At 36.2% G+C, this 24,360-nt stretch overlaps 1 protein-coding gene across 2 annotated transcripts in view; it reads right to left on the minus strand.

Annotated features, from left to right (window-relative positions):
- TFPI (tissue factor pathway inhibitor) overlaps nt 1–22,974 on the minus strand; it is a 54,066-nt gene extending 31,092 nt beyond the window's left edge. The window contains exon 1 of one of the 2 annotated variants that reach the window (XM_066345372.1): nt 22,934–22,974. The gene's annotated coding sequence lies outside the window, so the exon portion shown is untranslated. Of the gene's footprint in view, nt 1–22,107; nt 22,393–22,933 lie in introns of those variants that run through there. The other variant, XM_066345374.1, reaches the window with a different exon arrangement.
- Nucleotides 22,975–24,360: the final 1,386 nt, after the last annotated feature.

Genomic DNA, 24,360 nt, shown 5'->3' on the forward strand with positions numbered 1-24,360 from the left:
CTGGCTTTCTATGAAATAGCAAACAGAGCTGCTGAAAAGAGAAATAGCTAACATTCTAGCCAGCCCTTTATCCCAGCTCTCCCACCTTCAGTTTGGGGAGTTCTCTGATTCAGAAGCATTTCACAGAGAAGTGACATTAAGTGATAAACTAACACATTTACACTGTAAGGGAAACAGATTTCAGCAGAAGAGTGATGTTTCCTGTTTCAAAATTATTTCAAGATCCCTAGCAAAAATTAATGAAAAAGCATATTTAATTTATTTTAAAAGGGCCATTTCGTCTTTGGTTTCAAAGGTGAAAGGAAATATGAAATGTTCATGTAGCATTATGGGAAGAGAAAAAGGAAGGATTATGTGCACATGTCAGCCACTGATACTGCCTCAGTCAGGAAGGAAGGAGAACTCTTACCAGCAAACATTCACAAATGCAGGAACAGATATTCCATCAAAAACAAGTTAGAGAATTCTCTGTTTAGTGTATCTTGAATATAGCTACAAGATACACCATTACGGTGTGGGTAGCATTTTATAAGTAATAAATGCCACTTTGCTCTAAGCTTTGTTAAAATCACTAATAAATGTACACCCTATTTTCTCACACTTTGGAAAAGTTAAGACACTTGATTTTTAGTGTAGCAGTGATATATACCCTCTAAGTCACACCATAAACTACTAGACTCCACAAATCTATATATGTGTATATGTCCGTGCACATAAATACTTTTTGAAGAGTCTATCAACTAAACTTCTAATCTTTGTATTATTTTTCAAAATATTTTTCAGTGACTCTTCTGGTTCCATTGGGTTCTTTGAGTTAGACAACCCGGTTACACTTGGAGTGTAAAATCGGGCGCGTTTTTCTACCCCACGACTTAGAGAGCAGGCTGAGATTGGGTGCCCACTGGAGAACATGATGAGAACTTGCGATCTAAATCCATCAAGATACTTTCTTTAAACATGGTCGTCTAGAGTATTGTCCAATTGTTAGTATTTTTAGACTTTCCTTGATTGCAAGAATCAGAAGCTAGCTAGGACAGTTTGGGACAAAAGGTCATTAACTCATTCATTCTAGAGAAAGTGGAACAAGAGGACTGGAAAGGCAGGCTTGAAGCTTGATCTCAGGAGTGGCTGGAGTCAGGGAGCTGAATACCGTCGGGAACCGGTGGTTACTCTTGCACTAGACAGTGATGGGGATGATTCACAGCACACCTGGGTATTTTTGTTCTTGTTCTTTTGGTGTTACATCACATCATGATGATCCGCTTGAAAATATGCTGACTTGGGGGCCCTGGCCGGTTGGCTCAGCGGTAGAGCGTCGGCCTGGCGTGCGGGGGACCTGGGTTCGATTCCCGGCCAGGGCACATAGGAGAAGCGCCCATTTGCTTCTCCACCCGCCCCCTCCTTCCTCTCTGTCTCTCTCTTCCCCTCCCGCAGCCAAGGCTCCATTGGAGCAAAGATGGCCCGGGCGCTGGGGATGGCTCCTTGGCCTCCGCCCCAGGCGCTAGAGTGGCTCTGGTCGCGGCAGAGCGATGCCCCGGAGGGGCAGAGCATCGCTCCTGGTGGGCGTGCCGGGTGGATCCCGGTCGGGCGCATGCGGGAGTCTGACTGTCTCTTCCCATTTCCAGCTTCAGAAAAATACAAAAAAATAAAAAATACAAAGAAAATATGCTAGTGTGTAACCAGTAGGTCAATATCTCAGCATCCATCAGTTTAAAAGTATAATTCAAATATTTTCGTCCTTGTTTGACTTACATTTTCCTGCTTTCAAAGTTATTTACCACAGTTTTTTTTAACCAACAGAATCATAATTTTTTACTCAACTTCCATTTGATTGTCCCCCTCCACGAGATAACTATAGCATCATTTGTGAAGGTACTTGCAAAAATATTATTTTGCATTTTTTCTTCTAAATTTATTTACTGTTCAACGATCCAATTGTTATCATTTATTTAAACTTTTCTAACACTGAAGCGAGCCTAATGAAGTTTATGGACAGCATGAGACTGGCAATAAATCAGTGGTCAGGCACATGAATAATGCCAGGGATCTTAATTAGTTAAACTTGCAGTGGGTGCAATTTTGCACCTGGTTTCTTTCAAACATCTCCTTCAAAAGCCATTTATGCCCCGACCAGTTGGCTCAGCTGGAGCATCAGCCCAGCGTATGGAAGACCCAGGTTTGATTCCTGATCAGGGCACACACGAAAGCGACCATTTACTCCTCCCCCTTATATCTCTCTTTCTTCCCCTCCTGCAGCCATGGCTCAAATTGTTCAAGCAAAGTTGGCCCAGGCACTGAGGATGGCTCTATGGCCTTGCCTCAGGTGCTAAAATAGCTCAGTTGCTGAGCAACAGAGCAGTGGCCCCAGATGGGTAGAGCATCACCTTGTATGGGGCTTGCTGGGTAGATCCTGGTTGGAGCACATGTGGGAGTCTGTCTCTGCCTCTCCACCTCTCTCTCTTAGTAGTTTTAAAAAGCCATTTGTTATGTGTGAACTATCAAGCAAGGTATATTGTGACAGTTCAGTCAAAAATGCTCTAGGCATTTATTTAAATTTATCTCCTCCAGAGAACCAGTTAGACTTGTTAATATCTTCTTCAAACATCTAAGTAAAAATAGATTTTCCCATTATTTTCTTTTTAAAACCAAGAGTAATTTTGTGCCATGGTAAGTAGGTGGTCATAGTGGTTCTTGGGTTGCTTCAAAGTTTCTGGCTAAGTCCCCTTTGACTCATAATTTTTCACCAGAAGTTATGTAAGCAAGAGTATATTATATGGATGTATTATGTTAGTAACTTGGTTGTGCATAATAATATGTCAGATACTAAGGGAGATTTAATTATCTGAACAAAGCCTGACCCTTAAGAATTTTACACTCAACCTATTGAGTTAAATAAAAATGCAATTTTAAGTGCCTAGATAAATTATCAAGATAGTTTTATAAATATCTGACATATAGTAGTGAACAACAAATATACATTAAATTATTTAACTTGAATAAAATTCTATTTATATATTGGAAAAATAAGTGGAAAAATCTAAGCTTACACTGTCATCAACCTGTTAAATAACTTTTGGAAATAAATTTGTTTCTGAACCAGTTTTATAAAATGTGTGACTTGGGCTAAATTTTTCTTAAATTCTTTTCTGATTCTAAAAATGTATGCATGTGAACATTTTACACCCTTTGCAGAATAATTTATAGTTCTGTTGTATAATTTACATTTTTTATTTACTTTAATGCTAATTTGCAGATCAATTTTTAACCTTTAGATAAAATATATCCAAAATGAATCATTGTGCTAGTCATACAACTAGATAAATTAATATAAGTACTGATTATTGTGCATACTAGGGATAAATTCAGTTCTGGACCAAGTGCAGTAGCCATTATAAGTGGACCTGTGAAAGAGCAGTGAAAGTGATACGCAGGAGCTGGGAGACATTTTTGGTGTATCACCATCATCACAAGGCAAGATTATTTCACCAAGGAAAGGGGGGTCCATTAAGTTATTCATAGCTCTCCTTTCAACTTGACTACCTGTCAGTCTTTTCCAAAATTACTCAGCTTTCTGAGCACTTCCTCCTGATTTGTAGCTCCATTAAAACTGCTAACTCTTGAAGAAACCATACCCATTCTAGATTTAGTACTTTGAAATTTATATTTCCTGTTGTGGGAACACTCTTCTACAAGCTATTAGAATGGCAGACTCCTCATTTTTGTCAGAACCCTTGTCAGATATCCTCTCTTCTGAAAGATCTTTGAGGACCATGTTTTTTAAAAAATCACCACCAGTTAGTTCCTCTGTCATTCTCCATCCCAGTAACCTGGCATTTCCCCCAAAGGTTTTAAAATCTTTTCATTATTGAGTTATAGGAGGTCTTTATATATTATGAATTAGTTCTTTGACAAACACATATCATAAAGATTTTTATCTAGTTCTTTGGCTTACCTTTTTATTTTTATATAAGTATCTTTTGATGAGCACAAATTTTTAATTTTGAGTTTTCAATAATTCAATAGCTATTAGTATGGCCATCACAGAGCTATACAAACATTGCCACAATCAATTTGTAGAACATTTTATTACTCATAAGGAAATACCCCACCCTTTACACATTCCTGCCTCCCACACAATTTCCCAATGTTGACATCCCTAGGAAACCATTAATTTACTTTCTGTCTCTCTATATTGCCAAATTATAGACATTTCATATAAGTAGAATACTATAATATATGACCTTTTGTGTCAGGCTTCTTTCACTTGGTATACTGTTTTCAAGGTATATCTATGCTGCAGCATATATAGTACCTCATTTCCTTTTATTGCTCAAAAGTTCTATTGTATAGATATACAATTTATCCATTTTTTTAGTTTATGAACCAATGTACTTTTTCTATTTTCTTTTTAATATTATGAGTAATGAATAATGCTGCTATAAACATCTGTGCTAAAAATATGTTTTTGTGTGAACATATGTTTTTATTACTCTTGGGATATATTCCTAGGAATCGAATTGTTAGGTCAGATGATAATTCTGTGTAATCATTTCAGGAGCTGCCAGACTGTTTTCTAAAGCAGCTGCATAATTTTACATTTCTACCAGCAATGCGTTGTTTTGTTTTTTGAATAGCACTTATTATCACTTATATATTTTCTTATATGTTTATTTTCTCTATAACTAAAGCATTTTCCATTTTCAGTGTTGACTTTTTGTATAATATTCAGAATTCTACTGTCAATACTAAAATAATTACTGAGAAGTAATACTTGATAAATAAATTAGGATAAGCTTTGTAAACTAAAATTAGATTGCTGTGTGGACCTCTGGATATAGCCATGCGTTTTATTTATTTCTACAAATCCCACCAAAATTGAGTTGATTAGAAACAAAGGTGATGGAATGGCCATCCCTCCATATATTATTTTCTAATTGTATCCTTTGTTTTGCTTATTCCACTTTTCTTGAGGTATAAAATATTTCAATTAAAAATTTGTCTAGACAAAAATTTGAAAAAAAAATAACATGAATGGAGTATGTTTCATATTTATAAAATTTTGTTTAAGTGACAGGTCTTTTCCAAATCAAAGGAGGAAGACAAGGGTAACTGCTGAAATCCAATCAAAAGAGATATCAAGAGTGTAGGAGAAATGACTAAAGAAAGGTGGGATAAGAAAATAAGTATTGATAATTAGGTAAAATAAATGTATTTCCTTTGTGATTACCATGAAATTTCCATATAGCAATATATACCTATAGCAAAGCAAAAACCTATACTGAAAACACCAAAGATAAAGACAAAGAAATAAAAATATACCACTAAAAATGTCATCAAACCACAAAAAGCAACAGAAAAAAAAAGAAACTACAAAAACAGCTAGTAAACAATTAACAAAATGGTAATAAGCACATACCTATCAATAAATACTTTAAATGGGCTAAATGTTTCAATCAAAAGAAAAGGTGACCGAGTGGATGAAAAAGCCAGTCCCATCTACAAGCTGCCTACAAAAGACTCACTTTAGATGTAAGGACACAAAGAGACTGAAAGTAAAAAACAAAAAACGAGATTTTATGAAAAAAAAAATAGGCTGGAGTAGCCATATTTACCATATTTACCCATGTATAAGACGTACCCCTTTTCGAAAAATTTGAGCTCTAAAAACTGGCTGCATCTTATACAGTGGTTGTAGATTTTTTTACATGCAGTTACTGCATTTTCGCGCTTGTTTTTGCTCTCATTGTTGAAGACAATGATTCGTCATCAGACACAGATGAGGACAAGCTTAATGGATGAGAATTTTGACAGTGATGAGTTGTATGAATTTTATGATGAATAAAGCTTGAGTTCCATAACTTTATGTAATACATTTTTTTTTTCAAATTCGGGCCCCCAAATTAAGGTGTGTCTTATACATGAGGACGTCTCATACATGGGGAAATACAGTATATCATACACAATAAACTTTAAAACAAAACCTGTAATAAGAGACAAAGATAGGTGTTTCATACTGACAAAGATGATATAACATTTACAAATATTTATATACCCAACAAACAAAATACGTAAAGCAAATATTAATAGACCTAAAAGGAGAAATAGGCAGTATATACAAAAATGATATTGGGCTTTAATATCCTGCTTACATCAATGACTATATCATCCAAACAGAAAACCAATAAGGAAACCTCGCAATAAACGACACATTAGAACAGAGACGTTAACAGTTCATCTGCACATTCTTCTCAAGTGTACATGAAACATGGAACATTTACCAGGACAGATCATATGTTAGGCCACAAAATATGTCTCATGTTTTATTTGCTTTTATTTAAATTTAAGAGGACTGAAATCATATCAAGCATCTTTTCCAGCTACAATAGTATGATATGAAATGAGAAATTAATTACATGAAGGAAACTGAAAAATTCACAAATAGGTAGATATTAAACAACATACCACTGGACAAACAATGAGTCAAAGAAGAAATCAAAGATAAAAAATACATTGATTTAAATGAAAATGGAAATGGAACATCCCAAAAGCTGCAGAATATAGCAAAGGCAGTGCTAAAAGGGAAGTTCATAGCAATAAAAGCCTACATCAAGAAACAAGAAAAGTCTCAAATAAACAACTTAACTTTACACCTTAAGGAACTAGAAAAAGCGGTGGCGCAGTGGATAGAGCGTCGGACTGGGATGTGGAGGACCCAGGTTCGAGACCCCAAGGCCACTGGCTTGAGCGCAGGCTCATCTGGCTTGAGCAAAAAGCTCACCAGCTTGGACCCAAGGTCGCTGGCTCCAGAAAGGGGTTACTCGGTCTGCTGTAGGCCCGCAGTCAAGGCATATATGAGAAAGCAATCAATGAACAACTAAGGTGTCGCAACGAAAAACTGATGATTGATGCTTCTCATCTCTCTCCGTTCTTGTTTGTCTGTCCCTATCTATCTCTCTCTCTGTCCCTGTAAAAAAAAAAAAAAAAAAAAAAAAACTAGAAAAAGAAAAACAAAACCTAAAATTAATAGAAGGAAGGAAATAACAAAGATTAGAGCAGAAATTAATGAAATAGAGATAAAAGACAATACCGAAATGAGACAAAGAGCTGGTTCTTTGAAGAGGTAAATAAGATTGACAAGCCTTTAGTGAGATTCACCAAGAAAAAAAAGAGAGAAGACTCAAATAAATACAGAAATGAAAGAGGAGATGTTACAACTGATATCACAGAAATACAAAAGATCTTAAGATTATTATGAACGATTATATGCCAACAAATTGGATAACCTAGAAGAAATGGATAAATTCCTACTAAAACTGAATCATGGTGAAATAGAATACCTGAATAGAACAATTCTAGTAAAGAGGTGGTATTACTGTTTATGGAAAAACCAATAGTAGGCTATAATTATAGCATTAGATTTCTAGTACATCATCTTGGAAAAGGTATGACACAAATAGTAGACAGTTATGATCTATTATCACTTTGGGGTATACTCTCATTATTTTTATCATTTTTAAGTTAATCTGGAAAATCAAATATTGCATTTATGTATAATATATATGATCAGTATGGTGCATATATAATTTAAACTTCTTAATTCAGATTTTCTTTATCACATATTGTTGAACATTTTCTTCCTAAAAGCTTTACTATTAATCTCTAAGCAAAAGGAGTATTTTGCCAGGTCTAAAAGAAAGAAATTACATTTTGGCTGCTTCTTTATTCATGGTGTAACAATGAAAGACAGGAGAGACAAAAACCTGACAACCAGGAAAAGGGAAAATACATAACTTGAAGAATAACTCCGATTTTCTGCTCAGCAGTGGCTAATGTGATTCTCGTGGCGTTTATTACTTTCATCCACTCAATTTGGCTGATCCTTAGGGGGCCTACCTTCTGCCCAAATTCCTGGAACACAGAGTCATTGCTATATTTTGGCATCAGGATTATTTATTTATGACGCTAAATTTTTTAAAAATAATTTAATTAAAAATAGGCAAAGGACCTGAATAGATACTTCTACATAGAGCACATACTGATGGCCAATAGATACATGAAAGGAAGCTGCTCAACATCACTAATCATTAGAAAAATGCAAATTAAAACTAGAATGAGATATCACCTCACACCTGTCAGAATGGCTATCATCAATAAATCCACAAACAACAGGTGTTGATGAAGATGTGGAGAAAAAGGAACCCCTGCGCACTGTTGGTGGGAATGCAGATTTGGTGCAGTCACTGTGGAAAACAGTATGAAGTTACCCCCCCAAAATTAAAACTGGAACTGCCTTATGATCCAACAATTCCAATTCTGGGAATATATCTGAAGAAACCTGACATACTAATTTAAAAGAATATATGCACCCCTAAGTTCATTGCAGAAATATTTATAATAGCCAAGATTTGGAAACAGCCCAAGTGACCATCAGTAGATGGATGGATAAAAAATCTGTGCTGTATTTACAAATGGAAGACTAATTGACTTTAAAAAAAGAAGGAAATCAGGCCCTGGCCGATTGGCTCAGTGGTAGAGCGTCGGCCTGGCGTGCAGAAGTCCCAGGTTCGATTCCCGGCCAGGGCACATAGGAGAAGCACCCATCTGCTTCTCCACCCCTCCCCCTCTCTTTCCTCTCTGTCTCTCTCTTCCCCTCCTGCAGCTGAGGCTCCATTGGAGCAAAGATGGCCCGGGCGCTGGGGATGGCTCCTCGACCTCTGCCCCAGGTGCTACAGTGGCTGTGGTCACAACAGAGCGACGCCCTGGAGGGGCAGAGCATCGCCCCCTGGTGGGCAGAGCGTCGCCCCTGGTGGGCGTGCAGGGTGGATCCTGGTCGGGAGCATGTGGGAGTCTGTCTGACTGTCTCTCCCCGTTTCTAGCTTCAGAAAAATACAAAAAAAAAAAAAAAAAAAGAAGGAAATCTTACCTTTTGTGACAGTCTGAATGGGCCGGGATATAATTATGCTAAGTGAAATAAACCAGTCAGAGAAAGACAAGTACTATACGATTTCTCTCATATGTGGAATCTCTAATAAACACAATAAACTAATGGACTCATAGATTCAGAGAATAGACTGACCACTGTCAGAGGGGAGTGGGGTTATGTAGCTGGGTGAAAAAGGGATTAAGCAAAAAAAAAAACCTCAAACAAACAAACAAACAAACAAAAAACCTTATAGAGAGACAACAGTATGGTCATTACCAGAGGGAAAATGGGGGCAGGAGGAGGTAAAAGAAGGGAAAGGAGGGACAAATGTGATGTGAGGAGACTTGACTTGGGCTGGTGAATACACAGTAAAACATGCAGATGATTTCTTATAGAATTGCGCACCTAAAACTGATATAATTGCATTAACCAATGTCACCCCAATAAATTCAATAAAAAATGGTATCTCATCTATTAGGTTTCCATATCTTGACCATATTGGGCCGCCACTGGAGCAGATATACAGAATTGATGTTGGAAATAACATGATTTATTAAGTGACAGGCAGGACTAGCTCTTGGATTTTTCCAAAGCATCCTTAAATTAAATAAGATTTATGGACTAGAGACCAAATCCAATTCAGGAAGATATAATTAAATATGTTAATTATGTCTTTTTAATTCATTTCTCTTTGAAAGATTACCTTTATTGTTACTTAAAGAAGATGATTAGGCAATATTAAAAGAGGTTCAGGATAAATATTGGATTTTTATGGTAGGCTAATACTGCAGGTACAACCCAATAACTATTATACTTTTTAATATGGTCATTATGATGTTATTTTTTAGAGAGAGAGAAGCACCAGCTTGCTGTTCTACTTAGTTGTTCCATTTAACTGTGCACTCATTGATTGCTTCTTGTGTGCTCCCTGACTGAGAATGGAGGTGTGACCTTGGGGTGCCAGAATGATGTTTTATCCGTTAAGCCACCAGCCAGGGCTCATTATTATCATTTTTTATTCATTGAGTTGCCTAAATACTTTCTATTCCTGGCTTAAACTCTATACTTCATTCGTGATTATATTACTACTGTGTAAATACTTTCACATCATTCTAGCCATATATATATATATGAAGTTAGGTTTTGGCCCAAGCCTAAGATATTAGAGAAGAGCACCTGGGTATAAGACACAGAAGTTCACCCAGTACTCAACTCCTGAATGAATAAATTAAACAAGCCTACACAAGGGAACATCTTTTTTTTTTTTTTTTTCTTTTTCTTTTTCTGAAGCTGGAAACGGGGAGAGACAGACAGACTCCCGCATGCGCCCGACCGGGATCCACCCGGCACGCCCACCAGGGGCAATGCTCTGCCCCTCTGGGGCGTCGCTCTGCCAAGACCAGAGCCACTCTAGCGCCTGGGGCAGAGGCCAAGGAGCCATCCCCAGCACCCGGGCCATCTTTGCTCCAATGGAGCCTTGGCTGTGGGAGGGAAAGAGAGAGACAGAGAGGGGGGGGGGGTGGAGAAGCAAATGGGCGCTTCTCCTATGTGCCCTGGCCGGGAATCGAATCCGGGTCCCACCGCACACCAGGCCGACGCTCTACCGCTGAGCCAACCAGCCAGGGCAAGGGAACATCTTTAAAAGAGGTACTTGAAAATATGTTAAGTATCATATTTTCTTTTCCCCCCAAAGTTTAGAGGAAATAGAAACAACACATACATCTTGGCTAAAAATCGAGATGAAAAGAAGAAATTCTTATTTTATCAAAGCCCGATTTCAAACATGTCATTATAGTCAGCTCTTGAACTATCTGGGATCAATTTTCATGTTGTAGATTAAATCTTTTAGATTTTCTCTCTAGATACCTACTTTGAAACTATTTTTTTTTTACCATAGGGAGGTTAATTACAGTTTGTTATTTTAATAATAATAAATCATAATGCAAATAAGTTTCCCTTAATGAACCTTTATTATTATTATTTTTTCTTTTGTTTCTTGCACTCGCCCTAAGATATGTTGTTAACCTCATTTGATAGAAGAAATAAACAGTGATTTTAAATGACAAAATGACTTTTCCAAGAAAACAGCTTCTAAGTGACAATTTAGGTATAACTGACTCTGAAGCAAATGTCTTTGATAATTGTTTTATACTGTTAGATTAAAAAAGTATTGGTGAAAGAAAATTTAAATATTAGTAAAAATTGTATCTATACATTAATTCATGTATTAATTAGTGTGGTTTATTGTCATAAAAATGGTAAGTAAAGATTTTTAAACGGTATTACAGAATTGATTAAATCAGTTGTCATCTTACAATGGAATTGTGTTCTCGACCATATTGGTAGGGTAAATCTTCTTGAACTCTGAGCATCCAATGCTATAAATGAAGTTTATGTTTATAGGCCAGCTAGTTAAAAAAAGTAAAATAAAATGAACAAAAGAGCCTTAATGCTAAAGATGGGCAACTTTCAATGATCTTCTTCAGGTTTAAGGTTTGGCAAGAAGGCTGAATTAGACCTAGCTAAGGTGGCTTTTCTTCGCTTTCACTTCCAACCAGCCAAAAAGCCTTAAAATGGAGCTACACTAGGGAAGGATAGAAGTTATTGTGTGTATATAGCTCACAGGAGCTGTGTTAGTCTACTGGGGCTACCATAACAAGATACAACAGGCTGACTGGCTTAAACAACAGAAATTTATTTCTCAGTCTTGGAGTTCGGGAACTCCAAGATCAAGGTGTTGGCTGATCAAGTTCCTGGTGAGAGCTCTCTTCTTGGCTTCCCTCTATCTTCATAAGGCTTTTCCTTGGCACGACCCCTATATAGTTTTCTCTCTTCCTCTTAAAAGGCCACCCATCCTATTCGATCACCCTTATGACCTTATTTAACCTTAACTACTTCCTAAAAGCCCTGTCCAAATACAATTATACTGAGGGGTATGGTTTCTACAAAGGAATTTTAGGGAAGAAATGTTTTAGTGCTTAGTGGGACCTATTTTTTTAATAAAGTGGCTCTAAACTTGGTTAGTAAATTTATCTAAGAACAGAGGTCACTTCCCTTTTATCGTTAGGCTGTGGGAAGAGGAGATGTATGAGCTCCAAAGAGTATTTTTTAATATGTAAGCCAATTATTTCCTTCTGCAAAGCTAGACTTCAATGTTCTACTTCTTGCTGCACTATTAAGCCTGAGACAGGACTGGCTATGGCCTACCACATTCTTACAGGAAATGATAAATCACTTATATAAGAAGCACACTTAAGATGCAGTTCTCCCAAGTATTTCTTCTGTTTTTTGTTGTTGCTTCCTGAGAGAACATCTGTTCTGAGAAAATAATTGTTCTCTGTAAATCTCTTCTAAGAAGAAAGGGTCTTTTTAAGCTCACAAGAAGGGAAAGACTTGGCAGTTAAAATAAACCCTCACTGCCTAACACCTTTTCTACTGTCAGCTGTAATCACAAGTCTTACGTTAGAGAGCAGATGGTACTGCAATTCTTATCCACTGAAATTCAGGGATAATTTTCTCTCAGCTAGCATGTTGTGTGGGCTAATTATGAAATAACTCAAAAGTTTTATTTCAAAATTGGAGATTTTTTTTCATAATTTTGAATAATAAATTTTGTAAAAAATGATTCTAAGTGCCTGGATGCTAACTATGTAACATTTGCTACAAGATTTTAGGAAAACAGGCGGTCATTATCACTATTACTGAAAAGCTGTAGAAACATTCTCAACTGAAGCACAGAATCATGCGCTGACTCAATCTTATGAATTCTATGGAAATATTGCTTTTATATCAAACCTCTGCCCAAATGATGTCTTCTCATCATCCTTCCTTTTGCACCTGAGACAAAATGGCTCCATGGTTATGTTCGATCTTCTCATGCCTTTGTTTTTAACTACTGAACGTATTGGTATACGTTTATCTGCTTACTATCTGTCTTTTCTGTCCTTAAATGTGTAAATTATGTCTGTTCTGCCTGGTACCTAACAGGAGCTCAATAAACGTTTGTAGAACAAATCAATGCTCATGTCTTTTCAGGTGAGTGAATGCCTGTGAAGAAAGATAGCTATCACTTATATCTCTCTGGCCTCTGAATAAGAAGATAATAATATGAAGTGCAGGTAAGTGGCAGTGGAGTAACGTTGGCATAATAGTGATATGGTAAACACTGGTAACTCAGAAACTTTTTATTTTTTTACGGACTAAAATTAATAAATACAAACTTAAAATGGCTTAAAGGAGTTTCATCCAGAGCTGACCACATAAAAATCCCTTGCCATGTGAACTGAGACTAATCTAAACTTTCCTGACTAAACATCTTTCCTCAGTTGGTACATTCTTTGGGTATTTCTTAATAGAAAAACATACAAAAAGAGAGAAGCGTAAAGCTAGAATGAAATAATTGGCACTAAAAGGAGAGCCTGGGTGTTTTTAAGATAAATTCCTTTCCTCACAATTTTTTGATAGTCCACCCTAGCACCAGACTGTGGATGCCATAATGATTTCTTTGTTGTATACCTGTTTCCTCAAGGACTATACAACTGACCTTAAAACCACAGAGCTCAAATAAGATACATGGCGTACACACTGTCACATAATTCTAAAACCACATTCTAATGCTAAATATAAATTTTGTTTACTGCCCTGGTCAGATAGCTCAGTTGCTTAAGAGTGTCATCCTGGAGCACAGAGGTTGCCAGTTTGATCCCTGGTCAGGGCACCTACAGGAACTCATTGATAGTCCTCTCTCTCTCTCTCTCTCCCTCTCTCCCTGCTTCTCTCACTAAACTTAATTTAAAAAAAATTGTCTACCATATTTGTCATTTGAGATTATCCGTTTGACTCAATTGTTCTAAATAATTGAGCAGAAAGCACCTGACACTAATCTTCCTTTTATAAAAAGAGAAAACTTGAATTTGTGCTATCAATTAACATTTCCTAGCTTTCAATATGTGGAAATAGCCAGGAAGCAGGAGAGGAAAGATAATTATAAGAAGTGATAAATTATATCAGGGGCCCTGGCTAGATGACTCGGTTGGTTAGAGCTTCTTCCTGAAGTACAGAGGTTGCGGGTTCAATCCCTGGTCAGGACACATACAGGAAAAGATTGATGTTCCTCTGTCTTTCCCTCTCTCTCCAAAGTCAAAAATAAATAAGAAAAATTTTAGAAAAGAATTAGGAAAGCCAATCTTTTACTTCCTTATAACCTCTATGGGCACTAGGGAAATAACACTAAATACTCATATTTTTGAAAATGCCTGTTGAATAAGTGGCAACTTGATTGGTTTTCAGCTTGTAGTTCGTCATCTAACATATAGGACAGTAAGATATTAGTTGCCCAAACAAGTACTGTTATCAGAAATACATAAAGAAACAAACTGTTTATCTGAGATAAAATAATTATCATATTTTGTAGAAATAGTGAATTTATGATTTTCATTGTGTAAACATGTATAAGTAAATGTATTTACTTATCTAACATAGTTCCTAGAATATAGCAGGCAAAAATGTGTTTGTCCAGGCAAACTATGAATTACAGCTTATATCAGGGGTCCCCAAACTTTTTACACAGGGGGCCAGTTCACTGTCCCTCAGACCGTTGGAGGGCCGGACTATAAAAAAAACTATGAACAAATCCCTATGCACACTGCACATATTTTAAAGTAAAAAAACAAAACGGGAACAAATACAATATTTAAAATAAAGAACAAGTAAATTTAAATCAACAAACTGACCAGTATTTCAATGGGAACTACGGGCCTGCTTTTGGCTAATGATATGGTCAATGTGCTCCTCTCACTGACCACCAATGAAAGAGGTGCCCCTTCTGGAAGTGCGGTGGGGGCCGGATAAATGGCCTCAGGGGGCCGCATGTGGCCCGCGGGCCGTAGTTTGGGGACCCCTGGCTTATATGCTCTTAAAATTTCTCTTTCTATATGGTCAGTTTTTACTTTTTATGATATCATTAAAATATTATTTTAAAACATAACCATTTCATTTTCAGTCAAATGGATTAATAGAAAATAGATTTATCCTCCTGAAACAACTTAAAATATAAAAGTCAAAAATATATGAAATGATGGTTTTCAACTAATTAAATAATGGTCAGTGAAAAACAGTGATCCCAAAAGTTGGGAAATAAGAGTTCAGCCCTGCATGCTGACATTTGTTCAATGTACTGACTGAAAACAGTTTTCACACGGAAGTTCAGGAAGGGGAGCTCTGGAATTTCTCAGTGGTCTCCCTAGATTGAGGAGACAAAGCAGGGACTCAAGGCAGCTAGAGTTTGCAGGGCAGAGTACTAAACAGTAAAGAGATCTATGTATAGCAAGAGAGAGGCAGAGGTGGTTAGAAGACCCTTAAGTCTTTTTAACTTAATACTGATCAGTGCATGCATGATAGAAAAACACTCGTTTGCATAATTAACCACCTGAAAGGACTAGAGTGGATAACATGTATAACAGATGGAAAGTTGGAAATAATTTTTGTCTTAAATTGCAAAAATCTCACATAGACTATCAAGTAGAGTAGTCAGAAGGTCGTTTTCCTCGGTACTGGGGGAAAATTAACCACAAAATAAACATTTCTCTGATTTGTTTAGCTCAGCTTACCAGCAAGGTAAAATAATAACAAACTCTTTCCAAGTAATTAAACTGCATCCCAGAATAGAGCTCAGGAATACATACAATATTCCAGTACCCAAGAGAATGAAATTCATAACATCAGGCATTCCAATAAAATTACAAGTAATGTAAATAACAATAAAATATAACAATGAAAAGAGTCAAATTTGACACAGAAATGACAGAAAATAGAAGTAGTAGGCAAAGATATTAAAACTGTAACTTTAACTACATTCCATATGTTCAAGAAGCAGGGGGGAAAAGTGCATTAAGTAAAGAAAGGGTATGGAAACCCCAACCAAATATCTAGAAATGAAAATGGTAATATCTGAGATGAAAAAAATCCCTAGATGGAATTATAAACAGTTGAGACATAACAGGAAAAATAGACATAATGATAGAAACTATGTAAATTGAAACAGGATTAAAAAAAAAAAAGGACTAAACTATCACAGAACATTAAAAGGGAGATCCTACTCAGGACCATAAAATAATCTCAATAAGTTAGAAATTATTTCATCCATATAAAATATTTACTCAGACACTAATGAAATGAAGGTGAAAATAAGTATAATAAAGATATTTTAAAAATCCCCAAATTTTTGGAAAGTAAATAACATTCTTCTAAAAAACTCATGGATCAATGAAGAAATTATAAAAAAAAAAATTACAGAATATTTTGAATTGAATAAAAATGAAAACACAGCCACAGTAATATTTAGAGAGAAATTTATAGCAAGAAAAAGAAAAATATTAGAGTGAATATCAATGATATAAAAATGGAAAAGCAATAAAGAAAATAAAACCAAAGACTGGGTCTTTTACAAAATGCATAAAATTGATTAACTTTGACATAGAGAGATAAGGAAAAGAGAAGAGGCACAAATTACTAATGTTAAGAACTATAGTTTTCACATTACAAATTCTAGTATAGGAAATATTATGAAGAACTTTATACCAACAAATTTGACAACTTAGATGAATGGGCCAGTTTCTTGAAACTACCAAAACTCAGTCAAGAAGAAATAGATAACCTAAATAGTTCTATACATTTTTATATTGAATTTTGTAATTTATAACCTCACAAAGAAAACTTCAATTACAGATAGTTTCACAGGCATGTTACCAAACATTTAAAGAAGAAATAATACCAATTTTACATTAACTTTTCTAGAAAATTTAACAGAAGGAAGTGATTACTTGTAATTTCATTCTGTCAAGTCTGAATTACACTGATACCACCCCCTCCCCCAAAAAGATGTTATGAATAAAAAACATTAACCCCCAGTACATCAAAAAACTAGGTAAAAATTCATTTCAATTTGTATCATGAATGAAAATAGGATTATCCTGTTTTCCTTTTTTTAAAATATAGATATGCCAGTATTATAATATTTGTACTTTTTATTCTATTAATTAAAAAAATATAAAGAGATCACTGTGGTTTTAGAGTTCTTCAAGCTAAATTCTTATTTATTTTTATCTTTTAATTATGGTACAATAGATATAGAACAAAACTTGTTATTTTAACCATTTTTTTTATCTTTTTTTTTTTTTTTTGGTATTTTTCTGAAGCTGGAAATGGGGAGAGACAGTCAGACAGACTCCAGCATGCGCCCGACCGGTATCCACCCGGCATGCCCACCAGGGGGCGATGCTCTGCCCCTCCAGGGCGTCACTCTGTTGCGACCAGAGCCACTCTAGCGCCTGGGGCAGAGGCCAAGGAGCCATCCCCAGCGCCCGGGCCATCTTTGCTCCAATGGAGCCTTGGCTGCGGGAGGGGAAGAGAGAGACAGAGAGGAAGGAGAGGGGGAGGGGTGGAGAAGCAGATGGGCGCTTCTCCTGTGTGCCCTGGCCGGGAATCGAACCCGGGACTTCTGCACGCCAGGCCGACGCTCTACCACTGAGCCAACCGGCCAGGGCTTATTTTTAACCATTTTTAAGTGTACAACTCCATGGTGTTAATTACATTCACAATGTTGTGCAGTCATTACCACTATTCCCCAAATTTTTCATCACCCAAACAGTAACTCTGTATTTGTTAAACAGTAACTCACTGTTCATTCCTTTCTCCAGACTTTGGTAACCTCTCGTCTACTTTCTTTTTAAATTTTATTTATTAATTTGAAAGAGAGAGAGAAAGAAAGGAGGGGAAGAAGCAGTATGCACCAACTTGTAGCAGCTGGTTCTCACATGTGTCTTGACACAACAGGCCTGGATTTTGAACTGGCAACCTCAGCATTCCAGGTCAACACTGCGCCACCATAGGTCAGTCTTATCTCTTTTCTGTCTCTATAAATTTGCTTATTCTAGATATTCTATATAAGTGAAATCACACACTATTTTTTCTTTTGTGTCTGGCTTATTTCACTTAGAATAATATTTTCAAGATTCATTCATATGGCATAAATAAAGAATTCGTTCATCTTGTATTTTTGTATATTTTAAATCAGTTGCACAAAAAAGAGCAAGAATACATATCATAGCTTTATATAATCATTTTGATTCATTTCCTGGGATACCTAGAAGTTTTCTAAATAAATTTTAAACATATTAACAAAATTTAGCACTAAATGCTATTATTCTATATTTACCCCATTGCTGAGATTTGCCCCATTTCTAAACCTTGGAAAATGAGGAATGATGCTTAGAAATGGGTTATTATTAAATTAAGGATGTGATAGATGCTGAAAAAATCACAAATTAGCCTGACCTGTGGTGGCACAGTGGATAAAGTGTCGACCTGGAAATGCTGAGGTCGCTGTTTCGAAACCCTGGGCTTGCCTGGTCAAGGCACATATGGGAGTTGATGCTTCCAGCTCCTCCCCCCCTTCTCTCTCTCTGTCTCTCCTCTCTCTCTCTCTCTCTCTCTCTCTCTCTGTCTCTCCCTCTCCTCTCCAAAATGAATAAATTTAAAAAAAAATTTTAAAAAAAGAATCACAAATTGGAGAGCTAGATTGAGGTTGGTAGCAGAGTGATGGTGTAGACCAAATGAACGTCAGTGGCACATTATCCTTGCTAAAAAGAACACTACATTTTATCTGTGCCATATTAAGTGATACATTCACATTCCTCATGTTGAAATAATCTAATCAGCATCATATGATATTTATTCAGGGTAGAGGGGATGCTATCATCACATTTTGTTTTGGAATTCCTTGCATGGATCCATGTTTCCTCAGGGACCTGTGGTCCACCAGATGGAACAACTGGAACAGAAGTAATCCAGCATTGGGACTTCTATTATAGACCACGGTGTCCTTTTACTTCTGTATTTAAAGTAACTTGTAAAGTGCTTATTCCAACTTAGATAGAACATTGAATCCCAAAGGAAGGCTTGAAGAGAGATTAACATAGTAAATTTAACATGGGTCCAGTGATTTTTGTTATTGTTTCTGGAAAGAAGAAAAGTAGAAATGATTAGGTCACCCTCACTCAGCCTTGTGGTAGTTGAATCATAGGCTCTGGTTCTATCAATACATGGCACCTGACACTTAAGAGAAATAAAGACACAGAAAGAAAAAGTGGGAAGACTGGGCTTCTGGAGATGATGTATCACACCAAGAAAGCAATTATTGAGGATCTCAGAGATCCACGAAAGATGTCTAGCATAAAAAGGACTCTCTGGAGTAACCTGAACCTTTCTAATTTGTGGTGAGATTAATATTCAGAAACAAGAACTTCAATAGTCACTCCATGTCTTAAATTCAGATTTCTCCTAATATATAGACTAACAATCAAAAAATTATAGTATTGGTATATTTGTATAAAAGCTATAATGAATTTAAAAATGGCAACCCTGCAAATTAAATTTTCCAAGTTAAGTATTTTAGATAGTAAACAACAGAAAAAGGAGACAGCCTTTATTGAGATAGATAAATTGGATTGTAGTATAGTTCTTAAATCATGTTTACATAGCAAGAATAAATTAATGATTTAATTTATACTAAAAAAAGATTAAAAAACTGTATTCTGAGTACTTCCGTTCCCCCTTCATATTCTTATCCCTTATTTATTTATTTATTTTTGGCTGTTTACTTTGCTTTCTTTTCTTCTACTACATAGAGATATCAGTTGAAGTCTGTCTTAAGTTTGTGACTATGAATTTAATTAACTATTTCTAAAGAACCTACAGCACATCTACAATTTTGTTAAATTGCTAGAAAATAAATAAAGCCTTTGAGGTTGGCCTTTTTCCTCCAGTAGTTTGTCATCCTGTGTAATTATCTTGTGAATTGGAATAAGGGAGATATAACTCAGATCAGGAAGTTAATTCTTAAGGATGAAATAAATTAGTATTATAAAAACCATGGTTGAATACATAAATAATATTCTATTTCATAGATTATTTTTTTAAAGATTTTATCTATTAATTTTAGAGAGAGAGAGTGCTGGAGGCGAAGGTGAGGAGCAGGAAGCACCAACTTGTCATTTCTTTTTGTGCGCTTTGATTGAGCAAGCCGTAATTTCAAACTATTGACCTCAGCATTCCATGTCGACACATTTCATGACACCACAGGTCAGGTTATTATTATTTTTAAATTGAGCAACAGTAGATAATTTCAATTGAAATTGTTATACTACCAATAAACAAATAAAGGCTAGAGTTTTGAACGATCAATTAGGTCAGCAAGCACCAACTAATGGTATAATTCAGTTGAACAAGAGTCATATTCCCCCAAAGGATTTTGATCTAGTCATTAGACAAAAAAACAAATGTTTAAAGATATCAGACAACACCTTTAAAAAAAATTGTCCAAGTCAGCATATCTAGTAGAGGGTAACCAATTAGTAGTATAAAGGTCATAAAGGGCCTTGTTCAGTTGGCTCAACAGTAGAACGTCAGCCCAGTATGTGAAAGTCCTGGGTTCTATATCATGTCAGGGCACACAAGAGAAGCGACCATCTGCTTCTCCACCCCTCTACTCCCCTCTCTCTCTCTTCCCCTCTTGTATCATGGCTCAAATGGTCAAGCAAGTTGGCCCCGGGTATTGAGGATGGCTCCATGGCCTTGCCTCAAGCACTAAAATAGCTCGTTTGCTGAGCAACAGAGCAGTGGCTCTAGATGGGCAGAGCATTACCCAGTAGGAGGTTTGCCAGATGGATCCAGGTTGGAGCACATGCAGGAGTCTGTCTCTGCCTCCCTACCTACCAGTTAATAAAAAAAAGAAAAGTCATAAAGTTCTCCAACAAGAGTCTATGGTCACCTGAAGACAAATTTGGTTTTTACTTTAGTATTTTAAAGTTTCATTTTTACATCTCTAATGTTAATTATCTGTATTTACATCAATACTTTTTAATCTCTATAGATCACTATGAATATTTTATATCACTTTATTAGCCAATAGATTCCAAATTAAAATTTTCATACTCCAATACATTTTCAAAGAGATTATTCACCCTTTAGTTTAAGAACTAGGTGAAATATGGATAGCATGTCTTGCAATGGTCGGGCACTAGTATGGTGATTTAAAAGAATCTTAAAAATGTTTTATGAAAGAATTTTGTTAGTTTTTACAACTTTGCAATAAATCAAAATTGATGCAACTTGTCCCCTCTGATGTAAATATTATACTTTTACACTTAAAATTATCACTATCTGTACTGTATGTTTTCTGCTTGGGTTTTGCCCTTTGTGTGTACGTTATCATATATTACAAAGTCCTTCTGTGCTTAATTTCCAGAGCTCTGAGTCACAGGATGGTTGTTGCTGACCTTTTCTATTTATCTACATGAAACTGCTGTTGGCCTCATTTTTGGTAATACTCTCGTACGAATGATCTTTTTCCATAATTAATAATTTTTGTCATAGATCTGTGGTCATGTATTTCTATATTATGTGCTTTCCTTTGCTACCATAAGCAAAGTTTCATAACCAATGAGAACATGACAGTACATAATGTAGGTAGGTATATAATCTATTGCTTTAATTTACATAATTGTTTTACATGTTGACTTGATCATATACATTCTTATTTAAGTACCTTAGAATATGAACTTTGGTATTTGGAGACTTGTAAGATATTTCCATAAGATATTTGTTAATGTTGGCATAAAATAATTTAGATTACAAGACTTCTAATGTTTATATCTGATTTTAAATATTAATTAATGGCGATGAAAGAAGTTTCTTTAAACATAAGGCTATCCGGTAGTCTCTATTATATTTGTTTACACATTACTGAATAAGAGTTAAAGGTAAACCATACCTTCAGAAAATTTCAATTAAATAGACATAATTGGTGAAGAATTGCCACTACACACTTAAAATGATAGAAAAGGCTACATCTGACCAAATCCTTACAAAACTGTTTATAATTTTAAAAATATATATTACATATATATTTGCTTAAGAACTTAGTGCTGAGTAATTAGAACTTCATTTTGCATTGCAATATAAAATTACTTTGCTTATAGAAAGGAGTCAATTTTCATTTTAGGGTTACTGATAGTGGCCCTCCTCTACCCCTCTTTACTTCTCAGTAAGTACCTTGCTTTCTCCCACACAAAAGAGAAATAAACATTATTTCTCATGGGCTAGAAAGTATATTTCCAAGTACTCACGTGTAAAATCTCTGAAGAAGGTTCTTGGAAAGATGTTTTTTCAAAGTGGAGTCGAGGTTATCTTGTGTTCCCCTCAAAGCATTGAAGAGATGATTTGCTTTTTGCACTTCTCCTTTTAAACAGACCAAGAAACGGGGTTGGAGGGTGGAGAATAATGAGGGAATGAAATCTGATCCTGCTAACCAGCAGTGAAAGAGCGAGGTAGGAATCCGAAGATTATCCAGCCCCAAGTCCCTCCTGTCTGCTGGAGCAGAGGAAGCCTCAGGCCTTTCGGAGATCACCCGCAGCTAGGGATGGCCAGCTTCCTGTTTAGGTTACTCCAGCTCTGTTTTGGCTAATTTCGCCAAACTCCTCAAAAGCCTTTTCTATCACAGAGGAAACAGCCAAAGGAAACAGTTTATGCTAAGATTTCAAATTATTGTTTTTGAATAACTACTTGTTTTGCTTTCCAGGATTCCTTTTGTAATCAGTTAAAAAGACAAACAAAAAACACTTATTTTGCCTGACCTGTGGTGGCCAGTGGATAAAGCATCAATTTGGAGTGCTGAGTTGCTGGTTTAAAATGCCAGACTTGCCTGGACAAGGCACATATGAGAAGCAGCTACTATAAGTTGATGTTTCCTGTTCCTCTCTCCCACCTTTTTCTCTCTACCCTTTCTCTAAAATTAATAAATACAATCTTAAAATACAAAACAAAACACCTTTTTATCTATTGCAAAATGTCAGGCTGTGAACCCTGCCTCAGTTAGTTGCTACCTTTGCTACTTTAATCAATTATTTAAACTCTGTACCTCATGGGCTAGAAAGTATATTTCCAAGTACTCACGTGTAAAATCTCTGAAGAAAGTTCTTGGAAAGATGTTTTTTCAAAGTAGAGTCGAGGTTATCTTGTGTTCCCCTCAAAGCATTATAATTATAACCTAAATAATGATAATAAAAGCTTCTAGGTTTGAACTAAATAGTAAATGGAATAATATATATAAATATATGTAAAACACTTGAGATAGGCCCACACACATAGAAAATCTTCAATAAATGCTATCATGTTTATTGCTATTGTTTATATTTTATATAATGTGTAAATATTGAAAAATGTCACTCGCCATTGTTCTGAGTAGGTTGCTGTCATTGAGGTTAACCTTTAGTATTTTCATATAGAATTGCAGAGGTTCCTCGGCTTACTACCCAGTTCCTACCACAGTAATTGTTAGAAAAATAAGTTTGTAAATATGATATATATGTTTGCTCACTTATAGTTTGCGTTGGGTGTGGGAAACGGGCTGTAGGTTGGCAAGGTCCTTATAGCCTAAAGCTTGGTTTTAAGATTAAGCCTTTCTCACCCTTTTAATACTAAGATCTGCTCAAAACTGAGCTTTTTCCCACACCCTTGACTGTTGCATGATGTGGGGTGGTGCAGCCTCATGAGGAATCCCATTTCTGCGTCAGATAAGTGGCTTTGTATCAGAGACTTCCTTATTTGTATATTGGCTTAAAGGCTTTAATTTTCTACACTATAAAATGAAACAGACCCGGGCTCTCGCTCGCTCCGTTCCTGCCATCAGCCCTGCAGAGGAGAAGCAGCCAAGTTGGAGGAGTGCTGAAGGAGAAGCCAGTTTATGCAGAGTTTATGCAAAGAGAAGGAGATGGGAAACAGAGGCGAATAAGCTGGTGGGGCTTTTAATTATAGGAATACTCGGATGAGTCAGTGGCTTTGGGAGCCCTGAATGGAAAGGGAAGTATTTTCCCACTGTGTGTATTTTCTCTCCCACGGAGTAGAAGCTAAGATTAAAGGTAATGGCCCGCCAGTTCTTGGCTCTGTTGTTTCATTACCATCTGTCCGAATCAAATGCGAACCTGTATGGGCCAGGCGGCGGTGTTGGTGGCCGAGGTTATTGGCCTTACAGTGACATAACCTGAATTTTGTTGTAAATTGAAACACACCCTAGCCTGTCCTAACAGTGTCGTAAAATCATAATCTAGGACATAAAAACACAACTAAGCCACAGAAAAAGGAAAAGGACATAAAAATACTTGACTGTACTGCGCATTCTTCTGCCATGCGCAACCAAACTAGTTTCCCATGTAGTCTATAAGTACAATGCTAACTATGTAAGCCAAAACACTCACATCTCAATTCTTTAAAGTTTTTATGGAAATGAGCATCTTAAACTCGAAACATTGTATGTTGAAACTGTCATAATCCGAGGACCCTGTGTGTGGTCATATCAGACTAAGATCACTAGAGATTGCTTC

This window comes from Saccopteryx leptura, chromosome 7 (genome assembly GCF_036850995.1).
Source record: "Saccopteryx leptura isolate mSacLep1 chromosome 7, mSacLep1_pri_phased_curated, whole genome shotgun sequence".
Taxonomy (NCBI): domain Eukaryota; kingdom Metazoa; phylum Chordata; class Mammalia; order Chiroptera; family Emballonuridae; genus Saccopteryx; species Saccopteryx leptura.